General features: G+C 40.4%; 1 protein-coding gene and 1 pseudogene across 1 annotated transcript in view; one reads left to right on the top strand and one right to left on the bottom strand.

The window, feature by feature from the left end:
• The window catches only part of PCOLCE2 (procollagen C-endopeptidase enhancer 2), an 82,525-nt gene that overhangs the window by 13,584 nt on the left and 45,398 nt on the right, over positions 1-23,543 (top strand). The window lies entirely within an intron of this gene.
• Positions 11,487-11,597, bottom strand: LOC125114595 (uncharacterized; annotated as a pseudogene).

The following is a 23,543-nucleotide window of genomic DNA, read 5'->3' as shown; positions in this document are numbered from 1 at the left end:
TGACAGAGAGAGAGAGGTCTCATTTGTTGGTTGGTTTATGCTGGAGACCTGAGAAGTGTTTAGAGGGCTCCTAACTCTAAAGCTTTCTCTCCTTTTCTCACATTGTCTTGCTTTCAGAGCTTGGAAAGTGTTCCTGTGGATTTCTTCTGTCTCATGTTCCTTTCACAGTCAAGTTTTATCTGTATGGATCAGTATTCCTTGACCCTATGAAAAATGTAATCACTACCTTCAGCTTAACACACCTGCACCTTATAATTTTTTAGCAGCTTTATCTACAGTGGCAGTGGCATTTGTGGGGTACTCAAATTTCTCACTCTAGGAACTTGGAAGAATTGAAGTGTTTTCTTCGGATATGTTGTTCATTCGATCATGCGAGTCATTGTGGTAAGTCTCTGGGAAACCAATATAAATATCTAAAAATAAATGGAACACCCACAGAGATGGGGAGTTGGCAATTAAAGCTGCACAAGCCCTGCCACTAAATGTCACCTCTCTTTCACCACCTCTACCCCCAAGACACTCCTGAACATGATCTATAATAAAATAGTGTTTCTCAAAGAGTGGAGGGAGAGAGAGACGTTTTAGTCACAGATGGGCTGTTGCACGGACCAGGCTGATAAGAAGCATGGGGAAGCCAGTGGGGATGTGATTGCTGCTTCCTGCTCTTAGAAATGAACTGATAGGGGTTTAATAGGGTTCTGACTCAGACTTTCTAAAAGCCCTGGGCTACAGTTGACCTTCTGTGAAGAAATCATAATTCATTAAAACTGCTTTTAAAGTACCTGCTTTAAAAACAGATCAGGTGTTGGGCTGGGCAGAGAGACATAACGAATGGAAAACCATGGCCCAGAACAAGGCTTGGGAGGTAAGGAGCTTCCCTGGAACAGGGAGATGTTCCAGAAAGGAATAACAGTAGCTCAGGTTGACAGGGTTCACGGTGGCGGGTGTAAGCAAGACGTTACTCAATGACAAGAAGAATGAGCAATGGGGAGTCTTACCGAAATACTGTTCAGCCATTTACTAGGTATGTGATACTGTTTCCAGAACTTTCCACAGTTGGTTATTATGGCCAGACCTGCCTCATAAGGGTGATGTGAGGATTGAAGGAGGTGGTAGATGAAAAGCCCTTGGCACAGTGCTTGATGCAAGCAAGCATTCAATTTTTTTTTTCGACCTCTCTTCCAAGGATGTAATAAGGCATAAAAGTGTGGTGTTTGTGTAGAACTTGTCTGCAAGCCAGTGCATTTCAAGCTGGATGGTAATCCCTTTGGGGCATGGCTAGCTCCCACTGGAAATACCCATTCCTACTCACTATGTCCTTTCTTTACTTAAAATATGGTCTTTCATAAGACTTTGTCCACAAAAGTGCTTCCAGACCGTCCCTGATTCTCCTCAAGCCATGTGCCCTCAACCAGCCACCTCCTACCCAGTGCCAACCAAGAATGTCCTTGACCTTTTAAAACTAGGGTGTTTAGAGGAAGAGAAAGGATTAAAAATTGCAAATCATTTTCTATCTTTAGAGAGGAACCTTTAATTCACTTTTGGAACCTCAGATCATTAGACTAGTTCCCACTAGTTATACAGTTAAGTAATTAATTTGTTCATTTCGGGTTTTTTTTTTTTTTTTGTCTTTTCAAGGCCACCCCTGTGGCACATGGAACTTCCTGGGCTAGGGGTAGAAGTGGAGCTGCAATTGCCAGCCTACGCCACAGGGATTGAACTCGCATCCTCATGGATACTAGTTGGATTCTTAGCCTGCTGAGCCACAGCAGGAACTCCTATTCATTTATTCTTAATAGAGACACCCCATAATATAGTAGGTAAGAGTGAGGTTTCTGGAGCAAGACTTCCTGGATTCAAATACCAGCTTCACTCTTGTAGTGAGTCTCCAAAATGACTTCTAAGTAACCATACCTCCCAGTATTTACACCTTTTTTTAATACCCCCAACCATTGAATCTGGGCTGGTGCTATGCAAAAACAGAATGGGGCAGAAGGGATACTATGTGGCTTCTGGGCTTAGGGCATAAGAAATCTTAAAGCTTTTGCTTTAGAATCTTAAAACATGAACTTTGGGGGAAGCTAGCTGCCATGTAAGGACCACCATGCTGTGAGGAAGCCCAAGATAGCCATGTAATGAGACTTCATGGAGAAAGAGAAAAAAATGCTCAGACAGTTCCCAGCTATTCCGGTCTTACCATATGAGGTGCCAGGCATCTGGAAAGTGAGGGAGTCATCTTGGAGGACCAACCTAGTTAAGCCGTGGGTGATAACTGATGATAACTGTGTGAGATGATTCAAGCAAGAACCACCCAGCTGAGACCAGTGAACTCACAGAACCATAAGAAACCATACATACAGGGTTGTTTTAAACTATAAAATTTTGGGGTTGTTTGTTAGGCAGTGATAGACTACTGAAATAGTTACCAGCTATATGACCTAGAGTTTGTTAGTTAGCCTCTCCATGCCTCAGTTCCCTCATCTCTAAAATATGGCTAATGATATCCCCTACCGCATAGGATCACTTTGGGCATTAAATTAGTTATTGCATGTATGGTATTAAGAACAATGTATGGGGGTTCCCCTTGTGGCAATGAACCCAACTAGTATCCATGAAGATACATGTTTGATCCTTGGCATCGCTCAGTGGGTTAAGGATCTGGCATTATTGTGGGCTTTGGAGTAGGTCACAGATGTGGCTTGGATCCCACATGCTATAACTGTGGCCAGCAACTGCAGCTCCGATTTGACCTCTAGCCTGGGAACTTCCATATGCTATGGGTGTGGCCCTAAAAAAAAAATCAAACAAACAAAAAACAACAACAACAAAAAAAAACCCCAGTGTGTTTAGGGAGTTCCTGTCGTGGTGCAGCAGGTTAAGGATCCAGAGTTGCTACAGTTGTGGCATAGGTTGCAGCTGCGACTGGAATTCAGTTCCCGGCCCAGGAACCTCCGTATGCCATGGGTGTGGCCAAAAAAACCCAAAAAACCAAAAAACCAAAACAGTGCTTAGCATATGATAAAGACGCAAAAAAATAAGTATTATTCATCTATGAAATATTTATTGAATGCTCGATATGCATCAGGCCCTATTTTATATTCTGGAGACATAGTAGTGAAGGTCCTTGTACTGATGGTGTTTACTTTCTAGGGGGGAAGAGAGACAATAAAATAGATCCACAAAGAGTAGGATGGGAATAAGTACCATGAAGACAGTTAAATCAAGGTGATGTAATAGCACTTGATGCTAATAATGTGCCATTTGAGCTGAAACCTGGGTGATGCAAAGCATCTCCCTGCTGATGGTTCTTGAAGAAATGGTGAGATCATTTCTTCTGTGAATGCATATGACTTGACATGTGGCATTAAGCAATTTCTGAGGTTTCTTGTCCATTATAAGTAGTGTACAAAAAATTTTCTGGATGGTTCTGAGTAAAAAGGTCTTACTCATGAATTAAAGTTAGTGTCTATGGAGAAGGTAATGGATTTGGTTTGCTGCTTTGTTTTGTTTGTTTGGTTTTCACTTTTGAAAGGTGCTTGGGGATGTGGAGAGAGGAGGAGCTGAAGGGTCAAGCCACGTCTGTGACCTACACCACAGCTAACGGCAATGCCAGATCTTTAACCCACTGAGCAAGGCCAGGGATCGAACCCGCAACCTCGTGGTTCCTAGTTGGATTCATTAACCACTGAGCCACAATGGGAACTCCTGAAGGGTCAGTTTCTGTGAGTAGAGTTGCCTTGGGTCCCAGGTGACACAGTGTGATACAGGGTTGGCAGGAAAGTGTTGTCATCATCCCCACTCACAAGCGTCTGCAGCCTTTGGAGGGTACAAAATCTTAAGAACATCAGGAAATAGCACCCTTGAAACAGAGGCATTCTCCTCATTTTGCCTTTTCTGGGGACTTGGAGGGCTTATCCATCAGCAGGAATACCTCGTTTTTCCATTTATCTGGGAATAACTAGGGTTATTTCCACCTTTTGGCAATTTCGAATAATGCTATTGGGAGCACTGGTCTACAAGGGTCTGTTTGAGTTCCTGCTTTCAATCCCTTTGAGCATATACCTAGGAGTGGAATTGCTAGATCATGTGGTAGTTCTATGCTTTTTGAGAGGCCACCAAACTGTTTTCCAGCAGTGCAAGAGGAAAGGAGCGTGAACACCATCAGTAAGGAGCCAGACTGCTTTATGCCTGTGTAGACATACCTCATGCTCCAAAACAACTGAGATTTTTAGGGAGAGATTCTGGCACAGTCATAAACTAATAGGAACTTGCACCATTATTCTTTAGGGATTACAACTAAGCATGTATTGTTTGGACATATATGTATGTGGTAGAAAAAGTTTTAGAGCAAAGGAATCATCAGGAACCAGGCAGCTACCCTGAGTTGCCCAATATCCTTGCTTTTATTGCTATATTATAATTATGAGTTATAATTTTAGTGAACTTGCCTTATTATTCTCCATAAATGTCATGTATTTATCCCTATAAATCTTAGCAATACATATATTGTTTCATTACCTCTATAAATCTTAGCTATATCTGAAAATAATGAAACTGTATTTCTTAGTATAGAAACAAATCATAGAATTACTAAGTCAGAAAGGAATTGCCAGACAGCATTCCTGACTATCTCTCTATCCCCCAGTGCAGACTGGAATCTATTTCCTCTTCTTCTGTTTTCCAATAGCATCTGGGAAGTATCTTTATTGAAGCACTGGTCACTGATCATCTGTTTACTAATCTGTCTCCTCTACTAAACTGCAAACTCTTAAGGACAAGACCCTTGTTTTAGTTGTCTATTCTCCAAGTAGCTAACATAGTGCCCGACACATGCAATAGTAGTCAAGTGAAAGAATGAATTTATAAATGAATGAGTGAATGGATGGATGAATAGATCAATTACTACCTGCTTTTAGGCAGAAGAGCAAAGAAACTATAGATCTCTGTGGAAGAGTATCTATTCATTGCCATAGGTCTCTGGAGGAGACCTAATCTGAAACCATTCATAGTCTGTAGAATGCTGCAGTGGAAAGAGATGTTCCTGACCACTGTCCTCTGTTGCCTCTAGTGGTGGTTTCACCTTCCCCTGGGTTTGCTGTGTGTGCTATTTGCACTTCCCTCTGGGTTTGTGCCTTATCAGTCATCATACTATTGTACTGAGTGACCACCAGTCCATTAGCAGAACATCAGTGACATGAAAAAAACACACTCTATGGATTTAATGTTGATTTCTGAGTATTTACTTTTCAATATGAATGAACATTCTTAGATGCATCATGGAAACTCTTCTTATCTGTCATTTGGTCCACTGCAGTTACCATATAACAGTATGTTACGCCTATATGCAAGAGTACACTGCTGCCGTATTAATGTTGACTTTGAAAACTGTTAATTTTATGCATCAAACCATTTGGGGTTGGAATTTATAAATAGTTAAATAGAGAAATAGATAAACAGTTAATATGAATTGAGTGTATTCTGTTAGGATGGGGGAAGGATGGATTGTGAGTTTGGGTTTAGCAGATGCAAACTACTGTATATAGAATGGATAAACAACAACGTCTCAGAGTTCCCGTCGTGGCGCAGTGGTTAACGAATCCGACTAGGAACCACGAGGTTGCGGGTTCAATCCCTGGCCTTGCTCAGTGGGTTAAGGATCTGGCATTGCTGTGAGCTGTGGTGTAGGTTGCAGACGCTGCTCAGATACCCGTGTTGCTGTGGCTCTGGCGTAGGCCAGTGGCTACAGCTCTGATACGACCCCTAGCCTGGGAACCTCTATATGCCGTGGGAGCGGCCCAAAGAAATAGCAAAAAAAAAAAACAAAACAAGGTCTCAACAAGGTTTGTATTCAGTGTCCTCTGACAAACCATAATGGAAAAGAACATGAAAAGTTTTGTGTATATATATATGTATATATATATATATATGTATATATATATATATATAAAACCGGATCACTTTGCTGTACAGCAGAAATTAACACAACATTCTAAATCAACCATACTTCAATAAAGTAATTTTTTTTAAAAAAAGGTGTATTCTGTTAGCTAGTTAACTTTGGGAAAACATTATTTTCTTTTATTTACTTATATATTTATTTTTTTGGCTGTACTTGAGGCATGTGAAAGTTCCTAGGCCAGGGATCAAACTCATGCCATAGCAGCAACCCGGGATGCTGCAGTGACAGCACTGGACCCTTAACCCACTGAAACATTATTTTCCTTTAAAGCCAACAAATCCTTATAAAAATGTAAGTACTATAAGGCTGAATGAAAGAGATTAGATTATCACATAATTTGAATATTTGTAGAATTGTTTGGTGAATAAGCATTTATAACATTCAATAACATCATCTTGAGTATTATATTTTAAAAATTTTTTATTATTGATTTACAATGTTCTGTCAATTTCTACTGTACAGCAAAGTGACCCAGTTATACATAGATATACATTCTTTTTCTCACATTATCCTCCATCATAATATGATTAGATAGAGTTCCCTGTGCTATACAGCAGGATCTCATTGCTTATCCACTCCAAATGCAATAGTTTGCATCTACTAACCCCAAATTCCCGGTCCACCCCACTCCCTCCCCCTCCCCCTCCCCCTTGGCAATCACAAGTCTGTTCTCCATGTCCATGAGTTTGTTTCTTTTCTGTGGAGAGGTCCATTTGTGCCATATATTAGATTCCAGATATGTGATATCATATAGTATTTGACTTTCTTTTTTACTTCACTTAGTATGAGAGTCTCTAGTTCCATCCATGTTGCTGCAAATGGCATTATTTTGTTCTTGTTTATGGCTGAGTAGTGTTCCATTGCATATATATACCACATCTTCTTAATCCATTCATCTGTCCATGGACATTTAGGTTGTTTCCATGTCTTGGCTGTTATGAATAGTGCTGCAGTGAACATAGGGGTGCATATATCTTTTCTTTTTCTTTTTTTTATTACTCAAATGAATTTATCACATCTGTAGTTGTATAATGATCATAACAATCCAATTTCACAGGATTTCCATCCCATAACCCAAGCACATCCCCCCACTCCCCAAACTGTCTCCTCTGGAGACCAGAAGTTTTTCAGTGTCTGAGAGTCAGCATCTGTTTTGCAAAGTTCAGTCTGTCCTTTTTTCAGATTCTACGTGTCAGTGAAAGCATTTGGTGTTGGTGTCTAATTGTATGACTGACTTCACTTAGCATGATAGTTTCCAGGTCCATCCATGTTGCCAAAAATGTTGGCATTTTGTTCTTTTTAATGGCTGAGTAATATTCCATCATGTATATGTACCACATCTTCTGGATCCACTCCTCTGTCAATAGACATTTAGGTTGTTTCCATGTTTTGGCTATTGAAAATAGTGCTGCAATGAACATCGGAGTACATGTGTCTTTGCGAGTCTTGGTTTTCTCTGGGTAGATGCCCAGGAGTGGGATTGCTGGGTCAAATGGGAGTTCTATGTTTAGTTTTCTGAGGAATCTCCATACTGCTTTCCACAGTGGTTGCACCAATTTTCATTCCCACCAACAATGTACTAGTGTTCTTTTTTCTGCACACCGTCTCCAGCACTTATTGTTTGTAGACTTTTTGATGATGGCCATTCTGGCTGGTGTAAGGTGGTACCTCCTAGTGGTTTTGATTTGCATTTCTCTAATGATGAGTGATGTTGAACATCTTTTCATGTGTTTTTTGGCCGTCTGTATGTCTTCTTTGGAGAACTGTCTGTTTAGATCTTCTGCCCATTTTCTTGTTTGTTTTTTTGATATGGAGCTACAGAAGGTGTTAATAAATTTTGGAGATGAATCCCTCGTCAGTTGATTCACTTGCAAAGATTTTCTCCCATTCTGTGGGGTCTCTTTTTGTGTTGTTTAGGGTTTCCTTTGCTGTGCAGAAGCTTTGAAGTGTGATTAGGTCCCATTTGTTTATTTTTGTTTTTATTGTCAATACTCTGAGAGGTGGATCTGAGAGATATATCTTTTTCTTAAATATTATATTTAAGTTTAGGTATTTCATTCCGTTTAGGCCATAAATCTTTTGAAAAAAGTCATTGAGGGGAATTTTCACATTTTGTGGGGATAAATTAGCAGTAAAATTGTCATCCTGTTGATGATGGTATTTACCTCCATCTGAATAGTGATGTTCACACTCACCCAAGATATGTACTCAGTGATCCCAGGGCCATTTCTGAGGGACACAGACATGGTAGCTTCTGTTGCAGAGACGGGCAACAAGAGGCAGGATTTTTCTTTCCACTTAGTGTTATTTTGTGAGCTGTGTTGAAGACACAAGATGGAGCACCTATTAGGGATGCAACAACGAAGGATGCTGGTATGGGAAACAATGAAATTATTTTATTTGATTTATGCAAAAATATTTACGGAGTATATACTGTGTTCTGGGCACTGTTTAAGCACTGGGATCCATGAATGAACCAGGTAGAGACTCTTGCCCTGGAGGAGCTTTGCATGCCTGACGTGTGCTGGGCACAGCACGGAGGGCTGTGGCATGAACAAAGAAGAAAGGAGCAGACAGGGAAGAGCGGGGCAGACCCTATAAAGCCTATAGACCAGTGTAGTGAGATAGAAAGCCTATCTATCAGTGTGGCCAGTCTGGGTCTCCACGGAAAACAAAACAGCACACTCAAAATAGGATGATGGTGTAAGGGTGGTGTTTATAAAGAGGTGGTTTGAAAAAAGTCAGGAAAAAGTTCCCGTCGTGGTGCCGAGGAAACAAATCCGACTAGGAACCATGAAGTTGTGAGTTTGATCCCTGACCTTGCTCAGCGGGTTAGGCATCTGGCGTTTCCGTGAGCTGTGGTGTAGTCACAGATGTGGCTCGGATTTGGCGTTACTGTGGCTGTGGTGTAGACTGGCAGCTGTAGCTCCAGTTCGACCTCTAGCCTGGGAACCTCCATATGCCGCGGGTGCGGCCCTAAAAACAAAGATGGTTGAAAAAAAAAGAGAGAAAAAGATAGAGAAGCCTAAAGGAGGGACACATTACTAGAACCCAGGGGTCCACCCCAGGTAACCTCCTAGAGAAAGAGCCAGGGAAGTTAATATCCTGACCTAGCTCTCTTCCCTGTTTTCAGTTTCGTACTGGGGCCTCCCATGGCCACAGCACCTGGAAGACAGTGATTGATACATTCATCCAGGTCAAAATTCAGGAAGGAGAGTAGGCTAGAGATGGGAGGAAAATGGACCCAGAGGGGCGAATGGAAGACACTGGACACAGGGAGAAACAGGACCAGTGGAAGGTACATATGTACACCTATGCATTTATACATGCAAACGTACACATATGTGCATATAAATATAGACACACATGTATAACATATGTACAAATACAACAAACATATGCTCATGTGCGTATAAGTACATACACATGTATACATAAAAATACATATTCCTATACATACATACATATATAAGAGATTTGTTTCAAAGAATTGGCTTATGCGGTAATGGAGCCTGACTACTCTGAAATTTGTGGGGCAGGTTAGTAGGCTGGAATCTGTCACTCAGGAGCTGAGATGCTATGGTCTTGAGGCAGAATTCCTTTTTCCTCAGGGAAACCTCAGTTTTGCTCCGTTCAGCTGATTGGATGAGGCCCACCCACATTATCAAGATTTTTTTTTTCTTTCTTTCTTTCTTTCTTTTTTTTTTTTTGGCTGCACTCACAGCATGTGGAAGTTCCCAGGCCAGGAATCAAACCCATGCCACATCAGCAACCTGAACCATAGCATAGATTAATATCAGATCCTTAACCCAATGAGCCACCAGGGAACTCTAGTATGTTTCTTTACTTAAAGTAAGCTGATTGTATATATGAACACATCTATGAAATACCTTCATGGCAACACTTAAATTAGTATGTGATTGAATCACTGAGTACTTCAGCCTAACCAGGCTGATATGTGAAACTAACCACCCAGAGCCACTGCAGGGTTCTGGGCGAGGAGTAATGTAAGATGACCTGTGTTTGTAAAGGATCACCTGGGTGCTGTGTAGAGAATAGAGCACAGGGTGCAGGGGTGGAAGCAGAAGACTAGTTAGGAGGCTATTTCTGTAATTAGAGGAGAAGTGATGATGGCTTAGACCAGCATGGGAGCCACAGAGGAGTTGAAGGATGGTCAGTTTCTCATTATATATATATTTTTAAGTCCTCTCTGAAGTTTTTTGTTTTTTGTCATCTCTGCAGTTTGTTTTCAATCAATATACTTTAAAGTAGAGCCAGTAAGAATTGTTGATGGATGAAGAGAAAGAGAGAAGCCAGAATGGCTTCTATGCTATTGACCTGAGCATACCAGAAGGCTAGAGATGAGATCAGGCATTGCCAGGAAGGTGGGATAGAGTGGATTTGACAGGTTGATCAGGGTTCTGTTTCAATATATGAAGCAGTTTCAACATATCAGACCCCATAGCAAAATGTCATTCCAAATGCTGCTTAACCAGCAAAGAGAACAGGCAGCAGGTAACAGTTTGCTTCTGATTCTTGAATCTGTACTTCAGACAAAGTAATGAAAATACAGATGGTGGTCAAATGGCAGCCCATGAGCCACGTGTTTAAAACATGTGGTTCTAGGAACTGGCTGCAGTAAACTGACTCTGCTTAGGTGCACTGGCAGCTGAAGATAAAGATACTCGTGCAAGCTTTTGAAATGAAGAATGGTATAAAAAAATGGCTTTGCCTCACTGGTAATGTCAATAAAGACATTTCTTCAACTTCAAATGATCTGCTCTGGTGTATTATAGCAATAAATCCTATTTCATGCCTAGCTTAATCCTGTTATTCACAGCCACAGTGTCACTGTTTTACATTGAAAATAAGGTTCTGAAATCTTTAGAGATTGAACTGTGGTACAGAAGGCTCAGTTGCTGAGAGCTTGGCATAACTCCAGTACTGGATGTTCTTCACTTTTCAGAGAAATCAATAACTTAATATTGAGCATATTTTCAAGCCACCCCCAAATGCAGCAGCAGAACATGACAAACTACTTTCTAGAGCTGAGTGTTATCAGACACAGAATCAGGAACCATTCGCTGTTCCTGCCCAAATTGAAACAGCTTTCTAGGCCTTGAGTATGATAAGTCCATCAATCGAATGTTTTACAGAGTGTTGCCACTTACAATGAGAAATCACTCTGTTATTCTGGGTCCTAATTTGATTTGTCTCTCCAGAACTTTCTGACAAAGCCAACAAACACTTGCTGCCATTCTTTTTTTTTTTTTTCCCCTTGGACTTCCCGTGTGGCTCACAACATTCTTTTGTTTTTGTTTTGTTTTTTTCTTTTTTAATAGTCGCACCTGCAACATATGGAAATTCCTGGGCCAGAGATTGAACCTGAGCCTCAGCTGTGGCCTATACTGCAGCTGCAGCAATGCCAGCTCCTTTATAAACAACTGCCCAAGCCCCAGGATTAAACCCTCTCCTCCATAGCAATCCAAGCCACTGCAGTCAGATTCTTAACCCACTGTGCCACAGCAGGAACTTTCTTGCTGCCATTCTTAACATCCTATGATTCTTAGGGTTTTCTAACTTTTACTGATAAGAAAAGATACTACACTTGATCATAGCCAAAAGGCCAAGAAGCGATAGGATTTTCTAACTTTCAGAGACAAGAACAATAAATAAAACTGCCTCTGGGACTGTTACCAAATGTATTAGCACACTTTAGAATCACTCCTCTTGTTTAGAGGAAAACACTACTAATTGTAAGATAATGAAAGAATTTAATTTTAGACTTTTAAAAACAGGCCTAAAGTTGACCAACTGTATATATTCCCAGTATCCATGACATGATCCTTGGAGGCTCAAAGTTTAAGAAACACTATTTAAGATGTATTTCTTATGAGCAGAAGCCTCAGTTACCCTTGTCCTTTTCTTAGAGCCCAGCATATGACCTGACACATAATAGATTCCCTGATAAATATTTGATTAATTTATTTTAAAAAATTGGATAGCAGTCCTAGAAGAAAGAGCAATGAAAACATTATCATTGTTCACTTCTGGGTTTTTTTTGGCCTGTCTTCAAGGAACTTACATTCATTTGGGGAGAGTTTATGGCGTTGCATTCCTATGTTTTACTGACAAGGAGTTATTATCAATAGATTCTGCTGCAGTTTCCTCACACATTTCAGGTGATTTTCTGAGCAGAGACCAAGGACCATAAGTTCTCTCCACAACAATTCAACTTTAGCTCCCTTGGGAAACTATCAAATTAACCACTAATATTTTCTATTTTTACCTATGTATGGAATGGCTGTTATATCAAATTAAGAATACAGTTGGTATTAATAGTATTGAACCAGATTTGGGTCGGTTTGCCTGCCCCACTGTGCAGCAAAGCCAACTGACACCAGGTTGTGGTGAAGGAAAGTACGGTATTTATTTGCAGGGCGCCAAGCAAGGAGAATGGGCAGTTTGTGCTCAAAAGACCCAAATTCCCTGATGGCTTTCAGAGAAGGGTTTTTAAAGGCAATGTATGGGATTGTCTATGGGTCTGCAGCTTGTGGACTCTCTTCTGATTGGTTGGTGTTGAGGAAACAGGGTGATGTTTTAGAAATCTTAACCATCAACCTTCTGGTTCCAACCAGTCTGGGGTCTAGTGCTCGTGGTCAGCATTTAATCACTATCCTCACTGGAGCGTGGGTCTTAGTTTCTGTAGAACAACTCAAAGATATGCATCAGATTGTTATGTACATTCCTTTGAGGAGGAACTAAGATTCTGTTTTATACTGAATTCTCATTTAGGCTATCACTGTTTTTCTTGCTTAGCTGCTTTTACTATGTTTCTGAATTCCCTCACTTCTCTAATTAGTAACTGGTAGAGTCTGCTCTTTTGAACTAAGGGAAGGACCAGGATACCAGAGTCTTTACAAATAAGAAATGGGACACGGAGGGGCTTTGGTACTTCAGAGGGACCTGCAGAGTTCTGCTTGGTTTCATTCCCCTCTTTTCTTTGATACTTCTCAATTCAAAGGGATGGGAAAAGAAGGGGAGTAAAATTTTGGATAGAGACAGTAATCATAAATTCGGCAGGGGAACTCAGTTCCAGGAGACTGGGTTTCATTAAGAAGACAGGATAAATTGGATGTGGCATGTAATAAGTTGTGAGATTTTTATGATAGACCACCAGGCTGCAGACTCTGACTAGACTTTATAGTACTCTGTTATACAGACTCATATCACTTTCGAACTTTCTAAATAGCAGTTTGCACAATGTGGATGGCATTTAACAAGTGGCTGTGTTATGATAGATAACACTGGTAATTTTAGCCAACTTTTATTGAGCATTAAGTAAGCCACAAGCACTGTTCTAAACTCAACAGATTGATAGATAAAGTTTCAAACCACCTGTGTGGCATTGTGTATTTATGCTTATTCTAGTTTTGGGTGTTTTTTTTTTTTTCCAGGTATATTTTATAGAGAGTGAAATGCACAAATTAAAAAATTAAAATTCAGTGTATTTGACAAATTCATACACCTGTGTAACTGATCCCTCCATCAATATAAAATTTTCCAGCACCTTCCCTCTTGCACCTTCCCAGACAGCTCCACAATCCTCCACAGTATAAGCACCACAGATTAGTTTTTCCTGTTCTATAGCTTCATAAAAGTGGAATAATTTGGAATGTACTCTTTTTTTCTTCTTTAGAGTTTACTCAGCATGTTTTTGGACTTATCCATATTGTTGTGTCAATAGTTTGTTCCTTTTATTGCTAAGTGTTATTTCATTGTATGAACATACCACATTTTGTTTATCCACTCTCCTGATGATGGACTTTTGGGCTATTATGAATAAAGCTGCTGTGACCCTTCTTCTGTAAGTCTTTTTAATGCATATATGTTTTCTCTTGTGTAGCCAGCTAGGTGTGGAATTGCTGAGCCATGGGATAGGTTTGTGTTTAATTATATATGAAACTGCCAGATCAGTTGTCAAAATGGTGACCCTTTTATGCTCCCACCAGCAATGGTAGAAAGTTTTGTTTGCTCCACATTCTGGCATTTAATGTCATCATCAGTCTTTCTAATTTTAGCTGTTCTGGAGGGTATATAGTAATGTCTGATTGTGATTTGAGTCTGCATTTCCCTGATGACTGCTAAAGTTGAACTCTTTTCATGTGCATATTGGTCTTTTTTATGAAGTGTTCAAGTCTTGTGCCCAGGTTTCTTGTTGGATTATATGTCTTTTATCATTAAGAAAGTTATAGGAGTTCTTTATTCTGAATATAAGTTCTTTGTTAGATAAATGTATTCCAAATATTTTCTATTTTTGGCTTATCTACTCATTTTATGAGTTCTTTTTTTTTAATTAAAAATTTTTTTTGATTTTGTGACTGCACCCACAGCATATAGAAATTACCAGGCCAGAGATTGAATCCAAGCCACAGTTGCAACCTATGCCATAGTTGTGGCAACACTGGATTCTTTAACCCACTGCACCATGTGGAGGTCAAACCCCCGCCTCCATGGCAACCCAGGGTGCTACAGTCAGGTTCTTAACCCACTGTGCCACAGCAGGAACTTTTTACAAGTTTCTTTTGATGACCAGAAATTGAAAAAATTTTGAAGTCCAACTTATCAGTTTTACTCTTCTAGTTACTGCTTTCTTGCTACCCAGGATCGTAAAGATACTCGTCTATATTTTCTTCTAGAAGTTTTATAGGTTTAGCTTTCACATTTTTGTCTATGATTCATCTGAAGTTAATTTGTGTATGATGTGAGGTGGGAATCAAGATTCATATTTTTCTGTGTGGATGTCCACTTTTCCCAATATCTTTTGTAGAAATTTTTGCTGATTGAGAAATTAATGTGAGAAGCTGATGTTCCTAACCAACGCATTCTTTAAAAGGTGCTGTTGTCAACTCACTTGTTATTTCATGTGGAGTCACTTCATCCAACAAATTTGTTAGCGGTGCCTTGCCCCACCCTCTTGGCATAAAGTAGTGAGAAACCAGATTCTGCAGAGTGACTCAGATGCTCATCTTTATTACAAGTTAAGTTTTGATGCTTTTCTTTCTCTCTTCTTTCTTTCGTGTTTCATCTTAAATAGATCCTTTTATTTATTTATTTTTTTATGGGCGCACCTGTGGCATATGTAGGGGTTGATTCGGAGCTGTAGCCGCTGGCCTACACCACAGCCACAGCAATGCCAGATCCGAGCCTAGTCTGCAACCTACACCACAGCTCACAGCAGTGCTGGATCCTTAATCCACTGAGTGAAGGCAGGGATCAAACCCACATCCTCATGCATCCTAGTTGGATTTGTTAACCACTGAGCCACGAAGGAAACTCACAGATACTTTTTTTGATGCTTTTTTTTTTTCTATTTGTAATTTGAAACTGTTTTAGGGTTGATGGTTTTTAAAAAACAGGTAAAACATTAGAATATATATTTCATCAAAAAGATGTATGAATGGCCATAAGGACATGAGGAGATGTTCAGTATCATTAATCATTAGAGAAATACAACTTCAAACCACAATGAAATACCACTTCAGCTCCACTAGAATGATTGTAATCAAAAACCAGATAACAAGTTTTGTTGAAGATATGGAGAAATTCTAACTTTATTATTATTTTTTTTTTCTTGTTAGGGCTTCACTCAAAGCATATGGAAGTTCCCAGCCTAGGGGTCAAATCAGAGCTGCAGCTGCTGGTCTACACCACATCTACAGCAATGCTGGATCTGAGCTGTGTCTTCGGCCTATAGCACAGTTCACAACAATGCTGTATCCTTAACCCAATGAGCATAGCCAGGGATCGAACCTGCATTCTCATGTATACTACTTGGGTTTGTTACTGCTGAGCCACAACGGGAACTCCAAGAAATTATCACTCTTGTACTCTGATGGTTAGAATGTAAAATAGTGTAGCCACTTTAGAAAACAGATTCTTTTAAGGTACAAATGCTACAAAAATGACACAGCAGTTGCATTCTTAGGTGTAAGAAAAATGACAACATGCATCTACATAAAATTTTGCACAAAGAGGTTCATAAAACATTATTAACAATAGCCAAAAAATAACTACATCTCAAATATCCATCAACTGATGAATAGGTAAATAATATGTGGTATGACACACAAGGGAATATTACTTAACCATAAAAAAGAATTCATGTGACAACATATATGAACCTCAAAGACCCTACGCTAAGTGAGAGAATATAGCTGCAGGCGTTCCTGTTGTGGCTCAGCCGAAACAAATCCAACTGGTATCCATGAGGATGTGGGTTCCATCCCTGGCCTCATTTAGTGGGTTGGGGATCCAGCATTGCTCTGAGCTATGGTGTAGGCTGCAGACGTGGCTCGGATCCCCAATTGCTGTGGCTGTGGTGTAGGCCAACAGCTATAGCTCCAATTTGAACCCTAGCCTGGGAACTTCCATATGCTGTGGGTACAGCCCTAAAACGCCAAAAAAAAAAAAAAAAAATCCAGCTGCAAAAGACTGCATGTTTTATGATCCCATTTACATGACATGTCCAGGAAAGTCAAATCGATAGAGACAGAAAGTAGATGAGTGGTTGTCTGAGGCTGGGAATGAGGAATGTCTGAATGTGTGAGATGTTCTTGAAGTGATGGAAATGTTCAGAAATTGGATTGTGATGATAGCTACCCAATTCTAAAAATTTACTAAAAACCACTGAAATGTACACTTAAAATGAATGAGTTGTCTGGTTTGTAAGTTTTACCTCAGTGAAGGTATTTAAGTGTTTTGGGATGAAACATTCTGGTTTGAACGGGGTCTGAGATATCAAGAGAACTCCGGGACCCTCCCTGATACTTGTGGCCTGTGAGGAGTGATAAAAGCAGAACTGCTGTGTCTGGCATTATTATAGGACTTGAGTTTTAAGAATCATTTTCTTGGGAGTTCCCAATTGTGGTGCCACGGAAGTGAATCCAACTAGTATCCATGAGGATGAGGGTTCAATCCCTGGCTTTGCTCAGTGGGTTGGGGATCCCGAGTTGTTGTGGCTGTGGTGTAGGCTGGCAGTTGTATCTCCCATTCAATCCCTAGCCTGGGAACCTCCATATGCTATGGATGTGGCCCTAAAAAGCGAAAAAAAAAAAGAATCATTTTCTTAAATTGAAAACACCCAAAATAACACCTCCCCTCAATATCAGCCATCACCCTAGGTAACCAAGGACCTTGAGGAAAGAGTGCTTGGTGGAACTTGGGTTTTCTCATTTTATGAATAATTGCAATGTTCTAAGTTGAAGAAACAAGAACAGACAGGGGACACCATGATGGATGGCCAGGCCATGTTGGAACGTAATGACCTCTGTAGCCTTTTCAAGCCATCTGTGCCAGTTACACACAGTCTGGACTAATGAGTCTGTTCAGAGCCTCTTGTTAATTTTCTTTTTCCCTTTCACTAGTGTCTTCTTTTTATGAGTTTTCCCCTAAATGTGTTTTTGTCACAGAACATTTCATTTAAATGTCATGCCATCTGAGCAAAATGATTCTGTGTCTTTTCTCCTGCTGACTAAACTCTCCTCTGGGAATCCTAGGGTTTTTCTTAAATAGCATATTGGTTTATCCACATTACTTTGGTTTTTTAATTTCACTTACGTTTTTGAAAAGCTTCCTTAGGGGGTTGGGGGGGCGGTGAGTGGAGGAGAATTTATGAGCAGAGTTAGCTAGGTTGTTGGTCTTGGGAAGACAGGAGTGGAAATAATGGAAGGGCTGCCTTTGTTTACCCTGCTAACCGCCGTCCCAAGGATGTGCCCTTTGGGTTGTGGCTTCTGGCATCTCCGAGCCTCTCACACACCCTCTTTCTCTCTCGCCCTCTCCTTGTGGCTCCACATTTGGGAGACATCTGGCTAGAGTAAGAGTCTTCTGTGGCCTCAGACTCTGTTTTCTCTTGTGAAAGTTTTCCATGTCCTCTCTCCTGAGAGAAATACCTTTTAAGATCATTTCCCTCCTTCAGACCATTATTCCAACTGCCTTTTGATGCTGAAACATATACCCTTGACATCTTAATCTTGTCATGTTCAAAAGAAAAATTATTCCCTCTGTCCCTCTACCCTTTTTTCCTCTAAAATGAAACACAAAACCTTCCTCTCCTTCTCACTGCTTTTCTAATGTGGGGGTTGCCTATGGGGTTTGAAGCCTTGAGGTCATCTTTAATGAAGTTTCTCTTCCCTGACCCTCCCTCTTGTCTCCCCCACCTGCAGTGAACCCAGCTTTCCCCTGCAAATGCCCACAGTGAAATTAAAACAATAAAATGTTGAGTTTTTTTTTTACCTACTGGAATGACATGTGTTGACAGCACCAGTGTGGTTGAGGGTGTGAAACATGGAAATGTGAATTAAATTAGCTTTTCTTGAGGTTACTTGGTAATCTTTTTATTTTTATTTATTTATTTATTTATTGTCTTTTGTCTTTTTAGGGCCTGCAGCATATGGAGGTTTCCAGGCTAGGGGGTGAATCAAAGCTGTTGCTGATGGCCTATGCCACAGCCATAGCAATGCCAGATTTGAGCCACATCTTCGACCTACACCAGAGCTCACAGCAATGCCAGATCCTTAACCCACTGATCAAAACCAGGGATTGAACCCACAACCTCATGGTTCCTAGTCGGATTTGTTTCCGCTGTGCCACAACGGAAACTCCTTTTTTTAAAAAAAATTTTTTTGGGGGTCTTACTTGGTAATCATTTAAAATGCCCATGCTCCTCAACTTAGCACATCCATTTCTGAGTTCATCCTACAGAAATAGTCCCTTAAACACAAGAAGACATATAATTTTGATAATAGCATTGTTTATAGTACTGAAAAATTAGAAACATACTAAAAGCAGAAAAATATGTGATTGTTTCTATAAATTATAGTAAAGCATACATTAGAATAAAGCTGTTAAAAATGGTAATTTAGATGTCTTTCAGTTCTTTTGAGTCCTTCATAGCATCGAACAATATTTCTTGGTATTTGATAAGTGCATAATGGAATCTGGCTTTTCCTTTTAAATGTACTCTCATACATAATTTTATAATGTTATATATAACATACTCTTACAAATAACCTAAGACTCTATTGTCATGTCATTCTTTTTTTTTGTTTGTTTGTTTTGTTTTGTTTTTTGTCTTTTTGCTATTTCTTTTGGGCCGCTCCCGCGGCATATGGAGGTTCCCAGGCTAGGGGTCCAATCAGAGCTGTAGCCACTGGCCTACGCCAGAGCCACAGCAACTCGGGATCCGAGCCGCATCTGCAACCTACAACACAGCTCACGGCAACACCGGATCGTTAACCCACTGAGCAAGGGCAGGGACCGAACCCGCAACCTCATGGTTCCTAGTCGGATTCGTTAACCACTGCACCACGACAGGAACTCCCTCTTTTTTTTAAAATTATTTTATTTATTTATTTTTTTGGCCTTACTGACATCAAGTGAGGTTGAATCTGTGCCACAGCAGCCGCATGAGAACTGCTCATTTTTATTACTTTTTTTTTTTTTTTTTGCTTTTTAGGGCCACACCCATGGCATATGGAAGTTCCCAGGCTAGGGATCTAATCAGAGCTACAGCTGCCAGCCTACGCCACAATGCCAGATCCTTAACCCACTGAGCAAGGCCAGGGATCAAACCTGCAACCTCATGGATCCGAGTCAGATTTGTTTCCACTGTACCACAATGAAAACTCCCATCATTTTTATTACTTCTTAATAAAAATCACCTTACTGACTTCTGATTTAGCATGATAAATTAAACACACGGGTTTATCTCTGCCCCCTCTCAAGATCCCATCAAAATTACAGTAAAGAAATTAAAACGTTTAAACCAGCAGGGACAAAGGGAATTGAAATGGAACTAACAGCAGATGAGAGATACCAACAAATTGTGGGAGATGAGAAAGCAGAGGCTCAGTGGTATTGGAATTTACAAGGAGAGAAAGTGAAAATCGTATCTGCTGGAGGGGAGGGGACGGAGCCACCGAAAAACAAACTGATTTGTACCATAGAATCCCTGATAGGCTCAAGTTTCTTGGAAGATGGCGGGGCAGGGGAAGTTAAAAATTAGAGTTAGGTTTAAAAGTCTTTTTTTTAAGTTTATTTTATTGAAGTGTAGCTGATTTACAATGTTGTGTTAGTTTCAGGTGTACAGCAAAGTGATCCAGTTATATATATGTGTGTGTGTATGTATGTATATATGTGTATATATATATTCTTTTCCTATTCATTTCCACTGATTTTTAACAGGATATTGAATGTAGTTTCTTGTACTATACAGTAGAGCCTGTTGTTTATCCATTTTATATATAGTAGTGCATATCTGCTAATCCCAAACTTCCCATCCATTCCTCCCCTACCTCTCCTCCCTCTTGGCAACTACAAGTCTATTCTCTATGTCTGTGAGTCTGTTTCATAGATAAATCCATTTGTGTTATATTTTAGATTCCACATATAAGTGATGTCATATATATTTGTCTTTGATGTATTTTGCTTAGTATGATAAGCTCTGGGTCCATCCATGTTGCTGAAAATGGCATTATTTCATTCTTTTTTATGGCTGAGTAATGGTCTATTGTACATATACACCCATCTTTATCCATTCATCTTTAGGTGGACACTTGGTGAAAGCCTTTTAAGAGCAATTAACCTCTCTAGTTCCCTCCACTCCAGCAGCAAGGGAGCTGTCTCCCGTCCCCATCACCCTCCATTAGAGCAGGGCTTCTTCTCTGGGAACCAGAGAGGTTCTGAACTTGGGAATTGCGCCCAGAAGGGGCCAAGCCAAGGTATGGAACTGAAAATAGGATAATTAAAGTCTACGAGAATGAGGAGGCCTTCCCAATCCGCTTTCCCTCTGCTCCTGTCATAAAAGCTGCAGCAGGGTCTTTACTCCTCAGGCAAGGCATTGAAGGATTTTAGAGAAAATAGCAACCCCAGAGGAAGGACCTGCAGACACTGACTTTGGTGAGGCCCAACAAGAAAGCCAGTCTGTCCCCAGTGACACTGTAGTGATGAGCCCTGCTACAGAGCTTCCCATCAGACTTGCCTCAGTTCTGAATATGGACAGAGAAGGATTCCTTGACATTTGAGGAAAGCCCCTTGCATGACAGAGTGGTGCCCCAAACAGACAGAAACCAGAAACTCCAAGGGACAGAGACAATGCAAAAGGCAGAAGAAAATTTCAAAATGAATATTGTTATCCTCAGAGAGATCAAAAAGATATTGTTCATGTAAAATAAAAACAGGATGCTTTAAAAAAACAATAAGATTAAAAAAACCACTGTTGGAAATTAATAACTTAGTAGAGATGAAAAAATTAATAAAAGAGTTGGAAGATGAAGAAGATACTCAGAAAGCAGAACAAAAGGAGAAGAGATAAGAGTATGGGAGAGAAAAGAAAATTAGAGGATATAGGAAGCCCCTGTCTGACAGAGGAGAGTTGCAGAAGAAAAGAGTAGAATATGAAGGGGAGGGAATTATCAAAGGAATAATACTTAGCACAATGAATGCGAACAGACAGACACAGGCACTTCTTTGTTAAACTTAGACAAGAATATCCTACAAGCTTCTGGAGAGAGGGGGAATCATATAGAAAGGGAGAAGAAGATTCACCTATTGGGAGTTAGAAGGCAGTGGAACAATGCCTTTAAAATTCTAATGAAAACTACCTTTAAGCTACAATTGTATATCCTGCCAAACTGGCAGACAAATGTGAGCACAGAATTAAGGTGATTTTAGAAATGCAAGACCTGAAACACTTTGTCTCTTTGTACCCTTTGTAAGAAAACTATAAGAGGATCGGCTCCAGCAAAATGAGGGAATAAGGCAAGCAAGAAAAAAGATGTAGGAGCCCCATGGGGATTTCCTCAGTTGATGGTGAACCAGAGTCCCAGCCTAGCTAGCAGCTGTGCAACAGGTCTTGAGAGTAGCCAGTCCAGACTGGAGAGGGAGAGGGCACATGGGTAGAAGGCTCCAGAATCGATGTTCCCAAGAGAAAAATGGAACTGATAGGACACCCGTGACTGGCCAAGATTGAGAGGAGGTTTAGTGACAGCCACACAGAAAACAAAGGAACCTTAGAGAACAAGGCAACTTCTTAGCCCTAAGGGGAAAAAAATGCACCAGAAATGTAGCAACTTAATTCAGCAGTGAGTAACATTTATGTGGTAGTAATAATGGATATCCTAAATATTCGTATAATTTTGATGAAGGAACGAGGGCAACCATAAGTGCAAAGAGATGAAATTTTAAAAGGATAAATAAAGAAAGAGCTGCACAAGCACTCTATTAAGAAGCGAGGAGGTACATGCCAGGTAAGTCAAAAGAGTTAAATTAGTTGTCCCTGAGGAGTGGGAATCAGGGAAAGGAAGAGGGGCAGGACTCTTATTTTCCACTGAAGCCTTTTTATTGCCTTTTTTTTTTTCCTTTGCTTTTTAGGGCCACACTGTGGCATATGGAAGTTCCCAGGCTAGAGGTTGAATTGGAGCTGCAGCTGCCAGCCAACACCATAGCCACGGCAACTCGGGATCCAAGCCTCATCTGTGACCTACACCACAGCTCATGGCAACACCAGATCCTTAACCCACTTGAGCAAGACCAGGGATCAAACCTGTGTCCTCATGGATATTAGTTGGGTTCATGACTGCTGAGCCAAAATGTGAACTCCCTTTTATTGATATTTTAAATGATAAACTACAGACATGAATATTTTGGATAAAAGAATTAGGTTTAGGGGAGTTCCCTGTGTGGCTCAGTGGGTTAAGAATCCAGCTAGTATCCTTGAGGATGTAGGTTTAATCTCTGCCCTTGCTCAGTAGGTTAAGGATCTGGCGTTACCATGAGCTGCAGCATAGGTCATGGATGCAGTTCATATCTGGTGTGACTGTGGCACAGGCTGGCAACTGCAGCACTGATTTGACCCCTAGCCTAGGAACTTCCATGTACTGCAGGTTTGGTCCTAAAAAGCAAAGAAAAAAAAAGAATTAGGTTTAAGACCAATTTGAGTTCTTTCTTGTAACAACCTAATGTGGCCATGTGAACCCTGTTTCTTAGTCCTTCCAGAGGACATGGGATACTCACATTTGCATGTATTGTGCTTTTTTTTTTTTATTACTCAAATGAATTTATCACATCTGTAGTTGTATAATGATCATAACAATCCAATTTCACAGGATTTCCATCCCATAACCCAAGCACATCCCCCCACTCCCCAAACTGTCTCCTCCGGAGACCAGAAGTTTTTCAGTGTCTGAGAGTCAGCATCTGTTTTGCAAAGTTCAGTCTGTCCTTTTTTCAGATTCTACGTGTCAGTGAAAGCATTTGGTGTTGGTGTCTAATTGTATGACTGACTTCACTTAGCATGATAGTTTCCAGGTCCATCCATGTTGCCAAAAATGTTGGTATTTTGTTCTTTTTAATGGCTGAGTAATATTCCATCATGTATATGTACCACATCTTCTGGATCCACTCCTCTGTCAATGGACATTTAGGTTGTTTCCATGTTTTGGCTATTGAAAATAGTGCTGCAATGAACATCGGAGTACATGTGTCTTTGCGAGTCTTGGTTTTCTCTGGGTAGATGCCCAGGAGT

Source organism: Phacochoerus africanus, chromosome 1, assembly GCF_016906955.1.
Source record: "Phacochoerus africanus isolate WHEZ1 chromosome 1, ROS_Pafr_v1, whole genome shotgun sequence".
NCBI classification, from domain to species: Eukaryota; Metazoa; Chordata; class Mammalia; order Artiodactyla; family Suidae; genus Phacochoerus; species Phacochoerus africanus.
Note: the sequence above shows the minus strand (reverse complement) of the source record. Positions and strands in the feature narration are given on the sequence as shown.